At 37.7% G+C, this 20,152-nt stretch overlaps 1 long non-coding RNA gene across 7 annotated transcripts in view; it reads left to right on the top strand.

Moving 5' to 3' along the window:
- The first annotated feature begins 13,695 nt into the window (after positions 1 to 13,695).
- LOC150057001 (uncharacterized) overlaps positions 13,696 to 20,152 on the top strand; it is a 43,816-nt gene continuing 37,359 nt past the window's right edge. For 6 of the 7 annotated variants that reach the window (XR_016537112.1, XR_016537111.1, XR_016537116.1 and 3 more), the window contains exons 1-2: positions 13,696 to 14,465; positions 19,729 to 19,823. This is a non-coding gene — a long non-coding RNA (uncharacterized LOC150057001). The remainder of the gene's footprint in view (positions 14,466 to 19,728; positions 19,824 to 20,152) is intronic. The other variant, XR_016537113.1, reaches the window with a different exon arrangement.

Raw genomic sequence — 20,152 nt, 5'->3', positions numbered from 1 at the left:
GTGGCCAGGTATAATGTCTCAGGCTTGTAATCCCAACTACTTAAAAGTCAGAAACTAGAAGGATCTAGGTCTGAGGGGAGCCTAGGCAATAAATTAGCAAGATTCATCCCAATGAAAAAAGCTGGGTGTGGTGGCACACACAGTGGGGGAGGGAGGATGAAAATAAGCAACAATTAAGAGGATTATTTTATGGACCCAGCTTGCCAAGGCAGAAAATGTGGACAGGCTGCTGTCTCTCATAAACAACAGAATTATTATACATACACAGTTTCCAAGCCTCTATCTAAAAAAAAAAGAAAAGAAAAACTAAAAGTAAAAAGTACTAGGTATATGGTAACACCTTACTTAATAAGAACAAGTCTTTGAGTTCAAAGCATCTACACACAGAGAAAGAGAGAGAGAGAGAGAGAGAGAGAGAGAGAGAGAGAGAGAGAGAGAGAGAGAGAGAGAGAGAGAGAGAGAGAGAGAAGAGAGAGAGAGAGAGAGAGAGAGAGAAACAGAGAGAGAGAGAGAGAGAGAGAGAGAGAGAGAGAGAGAGAAAGAGAGAGAGAGAGAGAGAGAGAGAGAAGAGAGAGATACACAAGTAATACAGTTCTTTTGTCTTATTCTTTCAAACTTTTTTTTGAGGGGGTGGATAATGGGGCTTGAACTTGGCCTGGGCACTGTCCCTGAGCTCTTCAGCTCAAGGCTACTGCCCTACCCTTGAGCCAGGCCCCACTTCCATTTTCTAGAGGTAATTGAAGATAAGAGTCTCAGTCCTATTGTGCCAGGCTGGCTTTGAACCTTGATCCTCAGATCTCAGCCTCCTGAGTAGCTAGGATTACAGGCTTGAGCCACCACGCCCAGCTCAAAATGTGTTTTGATATTGTTACAGACTATACTACAGAGCAGCATATGTTATTGGGCAACACAAAGTACTGCAATTTGAAATTTCTTTTCTTTTCTTTTTTTTTTTTTTTTTTTGCCAGTGCTGGGGCTTGTCCCTGAGCTTTCCCAAGGCTAGCGCTCTACCACTTGAGCCACAGCACCATTTCTGGCTTTTTGTGTATGTGGTACCCAGGAATTAAACCCAGAGCTTCATGCATGCTAGGCAAGTACCTACCAGTAGGCCATACTCCTGGCCCTAGATTATTCTGTTTTGTTTTGTTTTGTTGGTGGGTCATGGGGCTTGAACAATGGGCCTGGGCATTGTCCCTGAGCTCTACAACTCAAGGATACTACCCTACCCCTTGAGCCACAGTCTCACTTCCCATTTTCTAGTGGTTAATTAGAGATAAGAGTCTCAGTTCTTTTCAGTGCCCAGGCTGGCTTTGAACCATGATCCTCAGATCTCAGCCTCCTGAGAAGCCACTGTACCGGGCTTCCCTCTATCATTCTTTTAAACAAAATTTATTTTTTGGTAGTGATCAGGTTTGAACCCATAGCCTCATGGTTTCTATCACCTGAGTCATGCCCCCAGTTTTGGATTATTCCTTTTCGACAGCAGAGGTTAGGATAAGTAAAAATGTTCCAAAGTGACTGAAGTAAACGCATCTGTATCATAACCTGAGAGTAAGAACAATGTGCTCTTGGTGAGACAGAGGACTTTTGTCTCTCCAAGTCTTTCTTACTTTGCCTTCCAATATATAAAAAATGTCCTTTTATTCCAAAATATATCAGACTTTAATGTTTCCAAAAGAAACAAATGACAGCATGCAATTGTTAGAAATGAAGTTCAATAATATCTCATCAAAGATTAATATTATATTATTAATGATATTATAAGAGATTAAGACCAACCTGGAACTTTAATAACTATACATGCATTTTTGCTTTTATTTTATTTTAATTTTTTTTTTGCCAGTCATGGGGCTTGACCTCAGGGCCTGAGCACTGTCCTCGGGCTTTCCTCAAGGCTAGCACTCTACCACTTGAACCAAGCACCTACCTATGGCTTTTCTATGTATGTGGTACCAAGGAATCAAACCCAGGTCTTCGTGCATGCTAGGCAAGCACTCTTACCACTAGGCCAAATTCCCAGCCCCACATTTTTGCTTTTAAATTATTGAACTTTAGGAATTTTATAAAAGGAAAGGAAATTTGGCCATATTTAAAAGTAGAGAGGAAACCGTTAGATTTAGTTAAATGCTATAAGACCTTCTTTTCAGGAAAAGGATTCATATCTATTATACTATATTACTACATTTGCGGTTTTATAAAAAGTATAAATTGGGCCAGGAGTTTTGCCCAGTGGTAGAGTGCTTGCCTAGTATGCATGAAGACCTGGGTTCGATTCCTTGGTACACAGAAAAATTGGCCCTGAGTTCAGTCCCCAGGACTGGCCAAAAAAAAAAAGTATAAGTCAGGTTGGCTTTCAGTTGTTGTGGTGTGGCACAGACATCTTATTTTTTTTTTAATTCTTCGATGCAGGGCACTGGTAGCTAATGCCCACAGTAATCCTAGCTACTTAGGAGGCTTAGATCTGAGGATCTCAATTCAAAGCTAGTCCCAGCAGGGAAGTCCATAAGACTCATCTCCAATAAACTACTCAGAAAAAGCTGGAAGTGGCACTGTGGACACTAGCTATAAGCAGAACTCAGGGCTTTTTTCTATGTATGTGGTACCCAGAAATCAAACCCAGGTCTTCGTGCATTCTAGGCAAGGACCCTACCACTAGGCCAAACTCCCAGCCCAAGTCATAAGATGTAATTAAAAAAATGTTTAGGGCCAGAAATGGTGCGGTGGGCTCAAGTGGTAGAGCTCTAGCCTTGAGAAAGCCCAAGGACTGAGCTCAGGCCCTGAGTTTAAGCCCAGGACTGGCAAAAAAATAATAATAAATAAATAAAAATGTTTAGCCAGGTGCCGGTGGCTCCAGCCTGTAATCCTAACTACTAAGGAGGCTGACATCTGAGACCTGAAGTTCAAAGCCAGCCCAAGCAGAAAAGTTCCCCATGAGACTATAATTTCCAATTAACCACTCAAAGACCAGAAGTGGCACTATGGCTCAAAGTGATAGAGCTCTAGCCTTCAGCAAAAGAGCTCAGAGACAGGGCTCAGGCCCTGAGTTCAATCCCCATGACTGACCCCCCTAATTTTTTTTATATCAACATAAAGTTTTCTTAATTTCAATTTTTATTTGATATATTGTCCAAAATAGTCATTTCTGCCATATACCAATCCTTTTCTTTAGCTAAAACTGTGTTGTAAATATAATAGGTCAGACAAAAGTAAATATATATCATATATAAATATGTATATAAATATATATTCTATGTATATACTCAATGTAAATATTATATGTTTTATACATGTGTGTATATATATATATATATTGCCTCTCCAAGTCTTTCCTACTTTGTCTTCTAATGCATAAAAGATGTCTTCCTATTCCAAGTTTGATATATTGTGGAATATATATGTATATTCAATATAAATATATTATATACATTCAATTCTGTAGCTTACACTGTCCCTGTACCTACCAATTCTAGATATTCTATCTGACACTCTAGTTCTAATCTGTGATAGAATACAAATAAATATTAAAGATATAGTTAGAAATAATCCTAAAAAGCCAGTAGCTGATGGGCTGATCTCTGGTAATATCATTAATAATAATATTAATCTTTGATATTATCATTAATCTATAATATTATCATTATTGAACTTCATTTCTAACAATTGAATGCTATCATGTTTCTTTTGGGAAAATTGAAGTTTGATTATTATATACTTATATTTTATATATAATATAAATATTGGAGAGGCAATTCAGTGTATATATATATTTTTTTTTTTAAAGTTTGTGATACTCTTTTTTTTTTTTTTGCCAGTCCTGGGCTTGAGCTCAGGGCCTGAGCACTGTCCTTGGACTTTCTCAAGGCTAAAGCTCTACCACTTGAGCCTCAGCACCACTTCTGGCTTTTTTCTATGTATGTGGTACCAAGGAATTGAACCCGGGTCCTCGTGCATGCTAGGCAAGCACTCTACCATTAGTCTAAACTCCAGGCCTCAGTGTATATATTTATATAAATATAGAGACAGCAAGATAGATAAGCCATTCTTGGTATCACTTTTGTCTTTTTTGACAATCCTGGGGCTTGAACTCAGGGCCTGGGCACTGTCCTTGTGCTTTGTCAAGGCTAGCATTCTACCACTTGAGCCACAGAACTACTTCTGACTTTTTCTCTGTATGTGGTACCAAGGAATCAAACTCAGGGCTTTTTGCATGCTAGGAAAGCACTCTACCACTAGGCCACACTCCCAGCCCCTTGGTGTCACTTTTTGAGAGAGGCTAAATTAACTGGAATATCATAATCAGAAGAAGGAAGTCAAAATGGTGAAGGTTTTAAAATAATAAAAAACCACTAAAGAAACATTGAAGAAACCTCTGAAGGATGTTTAGGGGATAAGGATTAAGTTATCAAAACGACCAAAAATAGCAGTAGGCATATTTAAAGGGTTAACACAACTAAGTGGGAATAAATTTGTCTTCTGTAGCGTCAGGGACTACCTGCCTGGGTCAAGAGTGAAAGGTTTTAGCACTTAAAAGTCTATTATTACAAGCTTGAATAGACTAAAATCCTGTTATTAAGCTCTCGTTTATACTATTTTAAAAGCAGTGTTTCAAAGTACTGCCTTCAATTTTCATCCAAGGTCAGCATTTTCATACAGACTGTAGAAAGCAGATAATAAAATAAAGGGGTTTATCCCTTTGCAGGTATGCTTATTAACAAAGGATTTTAAAAAGTTCATACTTTCAAAAGAAGTTCATACTTTCAAAAAAAAGTTCACCTTAATTAGTATTAATTGTAAATCAAGTTTATTGAATCTCATGAGTTGTGGTCAAGCAAAACAACTCATACAGAAACAAATGAATCAGCCTTAAACAACACTATAATCTTAACAGAATCAGCGTTGAAATACTACATGTGAATCTTCACTTCTAGATACTAGGGTTCTAAAGCATGCAAAGTAAATTTCCGTAAGTTTTCCTGCTGTATAAATTCTTCCTTATGTAATTAATATTGGTATCTTCTGAAAATTACATAAAACAAAAAGGCTTCTTGTTAAAGATTATTTATGGATTGTTCTTTAATTAAACAATCTATGCAATTGCAAAATAAATAGCTAAACATGTCCTCTTAAGCTAATAATGTATACAGTAACCTATTAAACCTCTATACATGGCTACAAAATTGTCATAGGCCAAGTACTATGAATTAAGAGTCCTAAGCAGCAGAAATTTATTTTTAAATTTTCTTCTTTTTTCTTTTATTTTTGCTGGTCCTTCAGCTTGAACTCAGAGCCTAGGCCCTGTCTCTGAGCTTCTTTGTGTTCAAGGCTAGTGCTCTGCCACATGAGACAGAACACCACTTCCTATTTTTTCTGAGTAGTTTATTGGAGATAAAGTCTCATGGACTTTCCTGCCTGGGCTGGGGTCCAACCACAATCTTCGGATCTCAGCCTCCTGAGTAGTTAGGATTACAGGAGTGAGCCTTCAGCACCTCTCTCAAAAATTTATTATCTTATAATTTTGAAGGTCAAAAATCCAAAATGAGTGTCAGTGTAGCTACAGCCAAAATGTAGCAGAGCTGATTCCTTTCTGGAGGCTCCCTTTTTTAACCGTTAGAGTGCATGAGCTAATTCTTGGAACTTGGCCTCATTTTCATGTTCAAAGCCAGCAATGGCTGGTTGAGTCTTTGTCATTGACTCTTCTGCTTTTCTATAACATACTTAAAAGAACCTGTAATTACAGTGGGCCTGTTTCAGATAATCAAGTACTGGAGGTTTGAACTCAGGGCCTTATTTTTTCCTAGGTGGGCCCTCTACCATTGAGTTACATCTCTAGCAGTTTTGCACTGATTATTTTTAGAAAGGATCTCATTTCCAGCTGAGTAGTACACCTGGACCTTATTCTACCCGTTTACACTTCTCAAGAATCTAATGTGACAAGCACACTATTGCATCCATTACTGCATGCAGCTATGGGTTGAGAAGTAATCTCATGCCCTTTTTTCCACACTTCACTCTGAGGCTGGTCTTCAAGCTCAGTCTTAACCTTTTCTTATTTTCTCAAATAGCAAAGAATACACTACTAGTTTCCAAATCAGGGTAATATACTTTACTGAGCATCTGAATAGCTGCCTCAACTTTTGTTTCCGACTTGAACACCCTCTAGCCCTCTAATATAACACATCATAGATTCTAGAGACTAGGACACAGACTGAGACCATTGGATATGTTTGGTAGGTTGTCATTCTGCCTGCCATATATACAATTAACTTTTCCTTTAGTTTTTTTCAGAATCTCCATAGACTATCATTCATCTTCTTTTTTCCTGTTTAGTCTTTGAGGGTACCTTATCAAGCATAATAAAGGATTACTGTGAGGGTCATTTATATTTTAACAAAATTATGAACTAAATAACTTAGTCCTTAACTTATAAATTCAATGTGTAAATCTGGTTATTCCTGGTAAATTTTAACAACAATCACTTTCAAGGACTTCTGAAGATTTTTTTTCCTGTTTATTTTGGTGGTTCTAAGTTTTTTTGCTCAGTCTCATGCTTATGAAACAGGTGTGCTGCTGAGCTTTTTGTGCTGTTTTTTTTTTTTTAAGAATAGAATATATTCATAGTATACATTTTCTCATTAGCAATCCCCACAGTGAAAAACTATTTTTTTACTTATGTTTGAGGATGAAATCTGTTTGGAATCTGAAATATTTTAGTACACCTATAGGAGAAATCTTGTTCCTAAATTTTAGTACATCTATTGGGGAAGCTCTGAGCTTCCCTTCTAGGATTGAGAAAAAAGTATAATCATGTATTGATAGCAGTAAAGTTAAATTTTTAAAAGAGACTGATAAGTTGATAAAAGGAAAAAAACAACAACAAAAACCCAACCATATATACTGTTGACACCATGAGTTTTGTGAGCTGGGAGACAAAGCAGTCATTCATCACAACACAGAGCTCCATCTCAGTTTCTTAGATCTAATTCCTCTCAAATCTTTCCTCCTCATCAAATTCTGAAAATAATTATGTAATCAGGAGAGAGTTTATCCAGTGTACACATCTGTTATTTCTTTTTTTGCATTTTTTATTAAAGAATTTATTAACATTGATTTTTACATCATATTTCAAATGACAAGTTTAATAAGCAAGTGTTCAAGAAGGGAATCTCTATATACAATCACTGGGACTTAGTTTTTAGAACTTAATCCAAATTAGGCTAGGGGTTTGTATGTCATAGAAACATATTAATTTATGAAATAAAACATTATGTCTATAGAGTCATAGGTTTTTATGTCTATATAGTTATGTTTATATTTCCATTACCATGTCCATAGCATTGGATATGCAAATATTGAGTCCTCGCTCTTGTACTCTTTGGATTTAATAGCCACATATTAAGGATACCATGAGCCTTGTTATTTCTTTTTTTGTGTGCTGGTTATTTTTAAGACAGGGTCTTGCTGGGCTCACTCCTGCAGTCCTAGCTACTTAGGCAGCTGAGATCTGAAGATCATGGTTCAAAGTCTGCCCAAGGACTAAAGTCTGTGAGACTCTTATATCCATCCAATTAACCACCAGAAAACTGGAAGTGGCACTGTGGCTCAAGTGGTAGCTCACTAGCCTTGAGCTGAAGAGCTCAAGGACAGCTCCCAGACCCAGAGTTCAAGCCCCAAGACCTACAAAAAAAAAAAAAAAAAAAAAAAAAAAAAAAAGACAGGGCCTCACTTCTTGCCCAAGCACTTGCTGGGTCATGATCCTATTTTAGGCTTCCAGTCACAACTAACAGGCAAATACCACCTCACCTGTCTCTTGATTGAGAAGGTGCCTCTTGACCTTTTCAGCCTGTTACTCTCCTGGAACCACAATTCTCCTAATCCTCACCTTCCAAGTAAGTAGGATTATAGGCATATAGTTTGACTTTTTAAGTTTTTTAATTCAGTTATTTAAAAAAAGTACCTACTATTTGACCACCAAATAAAACCTTTGAGTAATTAAACTCTTTAAATCTAATAAATTATCCTAGTATTATGGAACATGACTATAATCTCAGCACTCAAAAGGCTGAGACAAAAATGATCACAAGTTTTAGGCCAGCCTGGGATACATAGTAAGTCTCTGTCTCCTAAAAAAATAATTAAAAAAAATTAAACATATATACAGAGAATCTTAAATTCTTCAAAATATCTAGGTACTTTTGACTAAATTGTAAAATTCTCTACGGTAGTCAAATATTAAAGAAAGCTTTACTTCAGCTGTGAATGTGGTTTAGTAGTAGAGTGCTTGTCTAGCATGATGAAGCCCTGGGTTCAATTCCTCAGTACCACATAAACTGAAAATGTCAGAAGTGGTGCTGTGGCTCAAGTGGTAAAAGTACTAAACAACAATAATAATGACAAAATAAAACATGGAAACAACCTAAATATTTAGGAACAGAAAAATGGTAGGATCTGCTAAAAGATATGCAGCCAAACAATTCAGAATAAAAACTGTAAAAATAACATAGGAACTCATATATTTATAACATACTAAATGAGACCAATGATTAAGACAACTTTGTGGCCAGAAGCAGAAAAGCAGAATTTGAGTCCAGAATAAGTAAAGTTAGCAAGACTCTGTCTCAAAGAACAAACACATAAGATTGTATAGATCAAGTGGTAGAGGTATTTGTCTAGAAAATGTGAGGCCCTGGATTTAATCACCTGTACTATCCACAAACCAACTATGTCACATCATGATCCTGAATCAACAGAAAATAACTAAAAGGGAACATGAAAACTGTATGAGTTAAACAATCATAAACATAAATTATTTCAGTGCTCATATGCAGAACTTTAAAATGTTACTATATCTTATCTACAATTAAAATACACATTAATAGAGAACACATTTTTATGTGTATATTTGTGTACAAGTGTACATATGTAAATATGTGTACATATGTTTATATGTATAATATGTATGTGTGGATATATGCACATACACAAATACATTTCTCCGTTGTCTCCTGAAAATCCAAGAAAAAAAAACATTTCAATGTCAGTGACCATATATAACCCTGTCTGTAATTTCATTTCCACTAAAAGGAAACAGCTCCTTAGGAAAAAATCCCAGGACTGAAGAAGGATGAGTGTAAGATAAAATGGAACATCTTACCTACAAATGATATGGACATATAAAAACCTATGAAGAAAGGCTTCTATTAGTCAAATCTAAGACAATTTGACCATCAAAATAATTACACAGTTGAATATTTACAGGTTAAAGTTAGCCATATATCTTATCCTCAAGTGTTCTAAAGAAAAAATATGCATATATAAATGTTGATAAGGGGAAGGTATAAATACTGTTATATATTCACATTTATTTGTTTATTTGAAATAGGAAAGTGAATGGGGAAAAGCAAGATGAGTGGGAGAGGGGATGGGGAAGAATGGGGACAAAAATATCACAAGTGAGCCAGGAGTTTGGCCTAGTGGTAGAGTGCTTACATAGCATGCACAAGGACCCTGGTTCAATTCCTCGGCACCACATACATAGAAAAAAGCCAGAAGTGGTGCTGAGGCTCAAGTGGTAGAACTCTAGCCTTGAGAAAGTCCAAGGACAGAGCTCAAGCCCAGGACTGGCAAAAACAAAACAAACAAAAAACAAAAAAAAAGCCCATGAGAAGGGGTATCAATGTATGAGAAGTAATGCGCCTACTACCTGGTGAATATAACTGTAACCCCTCTATAAATTACAATTAAAAAATTCTCTAAGGAAACAAATTGGAAAGGCAGGAATTTATATGTTCATGTAGATAACATATATGTAAATAAAGAAAATAGAAAGATTCCACTTATAGGAGAATGGGGTAGTCTACAACTGTTTAGTCATTTTGCAACGATTATCAGACATAATGGATGCTAAATATAAAGGGCAATTTTGATGACAAGCAGGGTATAACCTACCATCTCCCTCTATTGCCATATCTGAAGAATACAATTTCAGATGTGGCAAGATCATAAAAGATAAATAGTTGTAAAAGGAAGTAAAAGGAAGCTAAAGAGACATAAGATCTATTTGTAGTGTCTGACTCAAGAATAGTTCCTTTAAGGGAAAGGGAATGCTATGAAGAATAAACCTATAAAATTGAAATATGGATGGTATTGTTTTACAGGAAATGTACATTCAGGTTAGGAGTGAATGGCCAGGATCTCTTTATCTTAACAAAATCATTCTGGAAAAATAAATAAATAAAATCACATGCACATAAAAAGAGAACCCACCTATGCAAATGAACGATAGTTCTTCAAACTCTGTTTTTGCAACTTTGGTAAATGTGCAGGTATTTCCAACTTAAAAGTTTTCTAAGTAAGCCTACCTTAGAGAAATATCGACAGCAAGAAAGAGCTTGAAAATCTTGCTAAATGATTTCAACTGCTTTCAAGTTACCATTACAAATGGTAACTTTAAGAGCTTGCATTCTTTCTTGAAAGATGAACAGACGTACACCTTTTCAGAATGTTATCTAAATAAGTTAATATGTTGAAGACAACATTCCAACAGTTGTCACTCATTAGAAACAGCAGGAGAGGAAAAAAGCATTGAAATTACAAGACCTCTGTTCTCAACACTACCCATATTTACTATTTACTGATATCGCATTTTGCAAAAGTAAACACCAGATTTTAAACTACGACTTGGGCTTCACACTTATGACAAGAAGGGCATGCAGGGGCATGCAAGTAGTGGATGGGAAGGATTAGAGTTGGAGTCACTACTTGAAGAGCTGAAAATGTATGCTCTAATTGAGTATATCACTTTTTTCCAATATTAAAGTTTTACATGGGTATTCTTACCCACTTTTTTTCTTGGTGGGTTATGGTGCTTGAACTCTGGGCTGGGCACTGGCCCTGAGCTCTTCAGCTCAAGGGTACTACCCTAACCCTGGATCCACAGCCCCACTTCCCATTTTCTAGTGATTAATTGGAGATAAGAGTCTTTCATTCTTTAGTGCCCAGGCTGGCTTTGAACTGAATTACTCAGATCTCAGCCTCCTGAGTAGCTAGGATCACAGTGGTGAGCCACCACGCCCAGCTTTCTTACCAATTTTTTTTTAACTCATGACTTTGATGGTCTGAGTAAAGTTCTTTTTCTTTCTTTTTCCTCTTAAAAATAATAATTCCGGAACTTGCACCCCCTTGTGGACAAACATAAAATTCTTCATTTTCAAAAGCCAGTTTTTCCTTTTGTTCAAGAATTGTTCCCTGATTCTATTTTCCCAATTTTAGTGACTCAAGAGAGTTTAATAAAGGACTTTTGGACTATTAAGATTTTTTTTTTTACAAAATCAGGTTTTAAATCTTCTAAGAAAGCTCCACCTAAATTTTAAACAGAATAAAATTAATTGCGCATGCAAGTCTTCAATAAGAAAACTTATGTACATACTTAGTACTTACTGGTCCATGCATGAAGCCCTGGATTCAATTTTTCAGTACCACATAAACAGAAAGCCCAGCCATGGCGGCCAGGAGTGTGGCCTAGTGGTAGAGTGTTTGCCTAACATGCAAGAAGCCCAGGGTCCCATTCCTTGGTACCACATACACCCAAAAAGCTGGAAGTGGTACTGTGGCTCAAGTGGTAGAACATTCTCCTTGAGAAAGCTCAAGGATGTTGCCTAGGCCCTGAGTTCAAGCCCCAGGATTGACAGGCAAAGATAGATAGATAGATAGACAGCTAGATAAGACAGATAAATAAATAAAAGGGCCCGAAGTGGTGCTATGACTCAAGTGGTAGAGAGTGCAGCAAAAGAAGCCCTGAGTTCAAGAGCCAAAAAAAAAAAAAAAACCCTCAAAAATTCTACAGTAAGAACACCAAGTTGTGCTATTTACCTATTTGTGATGGTATCATCTTGCAAGAAAATTCCCCAAATATATCTCATATCAGAGTTGCCCCAGTGGATTCTTCCCAAAGGAATGTTATATTTTAAAAGTAGGAAAAAATAAGTGATTATCTCTAGATGTTAAAAATGTGAGTAGTTCTTACTTTCTATATTTTAGTATGTCCTGGAGTGTTTAATAGTTAGAAAAAGCAATAAAACTGTCTATATTACTCTTATGAAACAGTAAGTCCTTACCTGGCAACAACCATTATTCATTTGTCAGTCTGTTTTTATCATTTTAAAGATCTCTTGAACAGAATTGCTAACTTTCAATGGCAATTGAAAACACCCATTAAACAAACTATATATAGATATATACATATATATTTCTTGCTATCATTTTCCAATGTCAAGCACTGTCCCAAAATCTTTGTTAGCTTACTTATATCATTATAATTACCCAATAACTACACTATGAGGTACTAAGACTGCTTTTACAAAGGGCCAATACATAAAGTAAATCACCTGTCTTAAGTGGTGAGACAGGTAGCAGAACTAGGATTCAAACCCAGATGGTATACACAATGCAGGAAATGTTCAGCACATTACTCTGCCATGTTATTTTTCATACTATTTTAGTCCATTTTTTCTTCAGTCACATCTACATGATACGAATGGGTTCTGACATGTGATGAGAATATATGTTTTCAGTGTGTTTTACATATATAGGATTGGATATTTAGCATATTTAATAGCACTAGATTGCTTTCAATTTCTTAAAAATTATAATTCATCACAATGTTTTGTAGTAGGAACTTATTGCAATAGTACTATCCAATGTTTTGAACTGAATTTTTTTTAGAAAACATGCAGAATCTTAAATTGTAATCATGTAGGAGCTGAGTTTTTTTGGGGGGAGTGGCAGGGGGTTTTTTTGGTACCATCCTCAGGCTTGAATTTAGGGCCTGAGCTTTTTTTTTGCTCAAGTCTAGTGCTCTACCATTTGAACTATAGCTCCACTTCCAGCATTTTACGAGTTTATTGGAACAGACTTCCTGCCTGAGCTGGCTTGGAATGGTCAACCTTAAGATCTAGAGTTTGGAGTATCTTTTGTTTTTAATTTTATCTTAACTAACCTACTGGATAAGTCTCCTAAACAAATAAATGATTAAAAGAGTATTTTAAAAGGAAAATGTTAAAATACTGACAATTTTTATCATCGTTTTCTGTCCTCTCATCGCGTCAGATTTTCAAAGGCAGACACATTTGCTTATGTCTAGTGTTTCCACCTACCATGTTAACACTTGGGGGCAAAGTCCTTAACCTAGGCCTCAGGTGTCACTTCATGGAGAGGCGGTGAGCCATAAGCAAGCTGAACCCACAAGCTTAATGCTTCTGCCGTGTCTTGTACAGTCAGTATGTGGTGGTAGCTGTACTTTTTTCTGAGCTTCACACAACCGAAACCCATCTTTACTAGACACTGTAATTTATTACGTGGTTTTTTTTTTTAAGGCACTCTAGTGACACCCAAAGACTGTCGTTCCGAGCTCCAAAACGGGAGCAGAAAGTTTATGAACGGACGGTTAGAGGAACCAGACTCTGGGAGAGCACCTTCGCGCCGGCGGCGGCCCGGGCCGGGGAGGCCTCCCCGCGGCGCGCGCACGACCGGGTCCCGCGGGCGGCGTGTGGGGGCGCGTGCGCTCCTCCGCGGCTCAAAGCTAGCGCTCTACCACTTGAGCCACAGCTCCAGTTTCGGATTTTTTTTGGGGGGGGAAGGATGGGGAAGTTTGTTGGAGATAGAGATTCACGGACTTTTTTTTTTTTTTGGCCAGGGCTGGCCTGGAACCCTGGTCCTCAGGTCTCAGCCTCCTGAGTGGCCAGGATCACAGGCATGAGCCCTCCGCGCCCGGCTCGGAGCCCACCTGAGAAGAGCCCCGCGGGGCCGAGCTGCACGCCGGTGCGGAAGGGGACTCGCTCGCGGGTTGGATACCTGTGCTGCCTCAGGCAAATGACTTAACCTCCCTGGGCCTGGCTTTCTGGTCTCCAAACTGCACTCTAACTTATAGCGAACGATGAAACAAAAGTCCGCCTCCCGACTGATATCCGTGGATCCCGGCCCATAGAGCGCAAGGTCTCCGCACCTCCACAAAGGCGCCGCACGCACGCTACAGCCGGTCTGCGTGGAACTGGCCCACTGAGACGGGCGCACAGCCACACGTCTGCGCATGTGCAAGGCGTGGACGCGGGGAGAGGTTGACGCGTGCGTAAAAATGTCTGGGAAGCAAGAAGGCGGGTTCAGAGGTGCTATTGACAGCTCGGGAGGGGGGAGCTGTAAGGGGGGGCGAAGCCCGCGTTCCCGGCATGCCCCGGGGCGGCGGGGTTGGCTCTAACGAATTTGAATGAGGAGCCCCAGAGCTTTCGGCGCCATTTTCGAGTGATGCCCGATCTCATCAATCTAGCGGGAGGGACTGGATAACCTGTCCGAGAGTGCTGCGCCACCAGGACTCCGCCGAAAAAATCACTAAAAAAAAAAAAAAAAAAAAAAAAAAGACCAAAGTTAACTCAAAGCAAAGAGCAGTCCGCGGAACTTCGGAGTCGGCGCCGTCGGTAAGAGCAGAGCGGAGACTCCGGAGGCGGCGGTGGCGGGACCGGCGGGCACCGAGGGGTGCGGGGGGAGCGGGCGCTGGGTCCGCCCGCGCTTTCTTGCGAAAGTCGGCGGGCGGGGGTGGCGGGGGCCGGGCGCGCGGGCGGCGGCCGGTGGGCGGCGGCGGGAGCGCGGGGGGCGGGGGAGGGGAGCTGCAGTTTGAGCGGGACGCGGCCGCGCAGCCGCCGCCCAGCCGATCTGTCAGCGGGCCCCGCGCACGGGGCGGCGTCGGCCCGGCTGTGCGGGTGTCCGCGTGCCGCCGCCCCTGACAGGAGCAGCGCACCCTCCCCCCGTCGCGGGCCGAAGCCGCCGGTCCCTGCGGTGCTCCTGGTTCTTCTGGGCACCAGAAACTTCAGTGGAGGGGAAGATCCCGGGCCCGGAGTGACGGGTGCCTTCGGGTCAACGGCCCCGCCATGCACCTGGTGGCCTTGGGGACGCTCCAGCGCGAGGTGTCCCCGGGAGGCGTCGGGCCGCCCTGGCCCCGCGCGGTGCATGTAGCCGGGGCCGCGCCTCGGCGCCGGGGCGGAGGCCGGCGTTTGAGGTGGCCGCGGGCTGCCCGGGGTGATGCTGGGCTTTGGCTCCAGGCTGGCTCGGACGCCTGTCACTCGCCCGACTCGCGCCGTCCTTCCTCGAGGGGGAGGGGGCCGTGGGGGAGAGGAAACCCGGGGCAGCGAGCTGGCGATTTCCTCCTCCCGGCCGTTTCCTTCCCCGAGCCGCACACTGAACACTCTTTTCCTTCTTCAGTCCTTGAGACGTATCAAGGAAAACGACTTGGTGAAAGTATATCCGTGTTTTCCTCCAGAAAAGACTTGACCAAGATGATAACGTCTTGGAGTTCCTCACTTTCTCTTGGAACTCTGGACACCAAGGCGCAGAAAAGAGGGGTGGTTAATTTGATTTATTTTTTTTTGCGTTCCCCTTATCAAGTCTTTATAGATCACTCTCAAAGTGAAGCAGCAATGGCCCTAACTTTTATGTAATACTTTACAGATAATAGCCTTTGTAACAATACCTCACTGAAGGAACTACATTTAACCCTTTTCTTGGAAGGACGATGGGCGTTTGGTGTGCGCAGCTCTGGGTTGCAGATATTCTGGAACTGCTTTCTGCAGCAGCTATTATTTGGAACGAGGAATAACTTCCCTCAGTGACAGGCTAGTTCTATAAGACTGCCTTGATAGTCTGCGGTGTTTCTCTCCGGAGTTGATAGAATTCTTGGAGAAAAATAGGAGAGCGCAATGTGATGTCTTTCAAATTTTGTCTAACGGAGCTCCCCCAAACAGCAGATTTCTTACCCCCTGATTGGCTGCAAGGAAGCGGGACTAGGGGTGGGGGATTTGAATGCTAAACGCTAGCAATTCTCGACCTACCGAAAAATTACGCTATTAAACGAGAGCTACGGAAATAGTAACAAAACATTAAGATAGAGAGTTGGTGCTTTTTGTTTTTTTCCTTCTGGTGTCTAGTAAGGTTCCCCCCCCCTCACCCCGCCCTCCTATAAAGGAGTTTGGGGTGGTTCTGGAATGTATAGTAAAACTGAAGAAGCTATTTTCGCAAATTTTTATTTCTGTTCTTTTTGGCGAATAACTCAGTAAAGGACTCAAGATTGTTGCTTTTTTTTTTCCCTTTTCATTAAAAATTTTCTTCTAAACCTTCAAGTAGTTGTTGAATACAAATTATAGAACATTTGTTTATTTTGATGAAAAGAAATTTTCATTTTCCTAGTGTTTAATGATACTTTTCATAAGATCCAAATACATTTTAATCCTTTTCACAACACATCTAATTTTAAAATGTTTTACAAATCCAGCTATTGGAGTGAACTTAAGCTTTTACTTTACATGTCACTCATTTTTCTTAATTTAAATAATACAACAGTAAGTGTGTGCAGGTGCATAAGTGTTATATATAACATTTCTTTAACAAATCCATTATGAAGAAATACATTGTATAGGTGTTTTTTATTTGCTTGCTTTTCAACATATTTTTGCTTAATGGTGCTTGAGACAGCCATCAGTATATTTCTGTTACCAGATTTGTCATTCCATTTAGTTGCATCTTGAGAACAAGCAGGTGTGGTTTTCCAAGTAGTAAACTCACTATTGAGCAACTGTAGATGTTTTTAAAAATATTTTTATTTGAAAATTTAAATCCTTTTATGAATAGTAGGAATTTTCAAAAACTTTTCAGATTGTCAAGTATTGTTAGAAAATATTCAAATGAAAGTATGACTTGAAAATCTGTAAACTCTTTATAAGTGGTATGGCAAAGTTTATAAATCATTTTTTATGTTTCCTTTATAACAATGATTGAGATAACTGAACCCAGGTTGCTTATCTTTTTCAAAGTTGTTTGTTTTGGATCACTTCATAAAAATGTCATAAAAGGAGCTGATTATAAAATTTGATTTTATGAAACTGTAGGATGTTTCATTTCAGTTTGAATATAATTATGCTTAAAGTACCAGTACTAGTAAGTTTTGCTTCTTCCTAATGGTTTTGGTTTTGTATTTTAATTTTTATCTAAATTGTGTGACTGGTGGGATAGTATAAGAGTAGAAAGCTTTACATTCCACTAGGCTGGTGAAGTATAAACTGTTTTATTTTTAGTACATGGTTTATGGAATTTTTTATTAGTTTTGAGAATGAATTTTTTTTAAAATAAGAAATTGGTTCCTTTATTTAAAATACATCATATAAAGCTTAGAACACAGTAGTACCTAAATAAAAATACAGCATGCAAAATTTTTTTTCTGTGATGCTATGTAACAGGAAGATTATGATTTTAGATTCGTGAGCATGTAGGTATAAGTTACAGAAGATGTGTGGTAATTGATATTTATATGCTTATTCATGTTTCTTTGTAGTAATTAATAACTTTTCCATTCTATTGTATTATTACCTCAAGAAAACAATGGTGGAGAATTGTGTTGTTACTGTTGTTTACCTTTATAAATAAAGCTAGGTTTACGTATTTTGGGGGAAAGGGAGAAAGAGAAAAATATCAGCCCTGTAGCATTAATTTTTATTTATTTGCTTTTTATGATATTTTTAAGAACCCAAGGAAGTCTTAATTTGAGACTTTAAAAAAAATGTTACCAACTTAATTTCTGTTGTAGCTTCAGATGTCTATAGCACAGTGTATCCCCGAATGTCAATTTTAATGTTAATCAAAGACATCATAACTCCCTTGCTTCTTGCTTGTGTATTGTATTTTAGGGTTTCGTTTTTTTTTAACCTGTATATATTTTTATTTGTTTCCGATTTATACTATTCACAGTGTCACAAAAACACTTCCAATCCAGAAATATCAGTCATTGATTTGGCTTATAAAGAAAAATTTCCAGAGATTAAATATGACATATAAGCTTTCAACAATTAGGCTATAGCTTTAATTTTGAAAAATTTCATCAAAATTTACCTCTAATTTAAAATTTTTATTGACATAAAGTTAGTTTTTTTTTCTTTTTTGTTTAGTGACACGCAATCCGTATATTTATTCCTTTTTTACCCCTCTTAAAAGGAAAAGATAAGTATACTTACAGCAAGAGCATACATCTTACAAAAGAATTGTGAACATATACATGTTGTTTTGTTCTTTTTTTTCTTTCTTTTTTCTTAGTTGAGCAAATTTAGAAATATTGCTTTGTAAATAACTTTGGCACATAATTAGAACTCCCAGTTATGATTTGCTGAAATTCTGTAACTCCAAACTTCAGAAAGTCAAAGGATATAAATAATAATTTAACAACTACTCTATTTCAAATAAGTGCTGAGAATGAGTTAAACATTTAATTTTCAGAAGTGACAGAATTAAAACTTAAGTGGTGATTGTCATAGAGTAGTAACGGAGTTTAAAAGATCGGATTACTAATATGTGTTAATATATTATCTGATTGTATATACAAATGACTAAATCCTGAAAATACTGCTTTCTGGTACAAAAATATTTTATTTTTCTTGCCTATATTAGAAGCACTTCAAAGGATTTCCATTTTAGACAAGTTTCAAATTGATACTCACTAAGCATGTTTGAATTTAATGCTTGCCATTCAGTATAATTTTATTTAATCCTCTATCATGTTTCAATAAATAATGTTTGTTCTGGAAAGACTTATAGTAGCTTTTCAGTATAAATAATACATTGTAATATATTTGAGTTTTATTACTGGAAAGTTTTTAATACTACCTTTTTAAACCATTTTTTTGTTTCCTTAATGTTTTTAAGTTTTATACTAAAAACTTAGCTTTTAGTTTTCTTGTTATAATTTTTAAATTTAAGGTACCATAATTTCAGAGTGGTTCGTATATGGATGATCTTTTGAGGAATACTATGTAGAAATATTTTTTTTTAATGTTGTGACATTTGGATTGGTGTTGATGAGATTCATGTTGGTATGATTTTTATCATTGAACAGTCGAATATTTGGCAAGAAAGGAAATAAAGGGATTTTTTAAAAAATCTTTCTTCTCATTCTTGTATTTTCCTAAGCCACTCCTACATGAAAGTAGAACACTCAGAGCATTATGGTTCATATTTAATACATTTAGTAATTTTAATATTAAATTACTAAATGCCACTAATTGATATTTAGAAAGGGGAAACAAATATTTCCTACTTGGAAATATTAAAACTTAGTCCAGTAATGATCCATTTACTACTTATAAGTATTTTACTTCAAGAAATACTAAATTTGATCCTATAGAACTTTAAGATTAAAATACCTGAAAATATTAAACTAATGAAAATGTCATTATTACTCAGGCTTGGCAAAAGAATATAAAATGGAAAATAATAGTAATTTGAAGGAATAGGTAGTTTTGTCTCTACACCATAAGTAATTCCTTTAAGGCTATGTGGATTTTAGGAGTACAACTTGTATTTCTGATATTTTCCTTACAAAATCCCCCTCTACCCATCTTCTACATATTTTCACTTATACTGCAGTCATCTACACTGCTTTGAAGATTAATGCCCTATAAGAGAAATGAAAGCAAAAACATATTAATCCAATTTGTTTGAAGAGACTTCGGATGAGAAAGCATATCACAGGTGTTTCTAATCAAGTTATTTATTATTTTAAAGATATTTTCATATTAGGCTTCTTTGAGCATTGTTGAAATTGGGGTCATTTTGAAGACTTCTGTGTTTAGTGGTCAAATAGAACTGCAGGAAAAAAATCTGTTTAATTTCTTCATGCTATAATACATGACATTTTTATTACAGGTTTTGACCTTTAGGAGAGAACCAGTTCTGGAAAACAACCTAGCTTCTTTGAATAATCAACATAATAATGCATTGGAACATGATAGGAGATTAAGGTATACTAATGAACTTAAAAAATCATATCATTGTAATGTAATTGAATTTGACAGTTGATAATGCTGAAACTTTTAGGTGAATTTAAATTGGAATACAGATAATTAACAACTCGTGCTGTGAAGTGGCCAAAGCTGGTGTATGACTTATTAAAACTCTAGATTGCTTTTATATTAGTTGTGGATTCATGGTGATGTATTACAATTTTATTTCTTAATAAGTATAGTGATTTTATAGTATCATTATGTTACCTTTCATCTTATAAAATGGAGGGTTTATATCAAATGGAATTTGGTGATGCGCTGTTTGACAAGTAGAAATGTAGGCAGAG

Source organism: Megascapheus bottae, chromosome 11 (genome assembly GCF_031878675.1).
Source record: "Megascapheus bottae isolate mThoBot1 chromosome 11, mThoBot2.hap1, whole genome shotgun sequence".
In the NCBI taxonomy this organism is placed as follows: Eukaryota; Metazoa; Chordata; class Mammalia; order Rodentia; family Geomyidae; genus Megascapheus; species Megascapheus bottae.
This window is presented reverse-complemented; position numbering and strand designations above follow the sequence as displayed.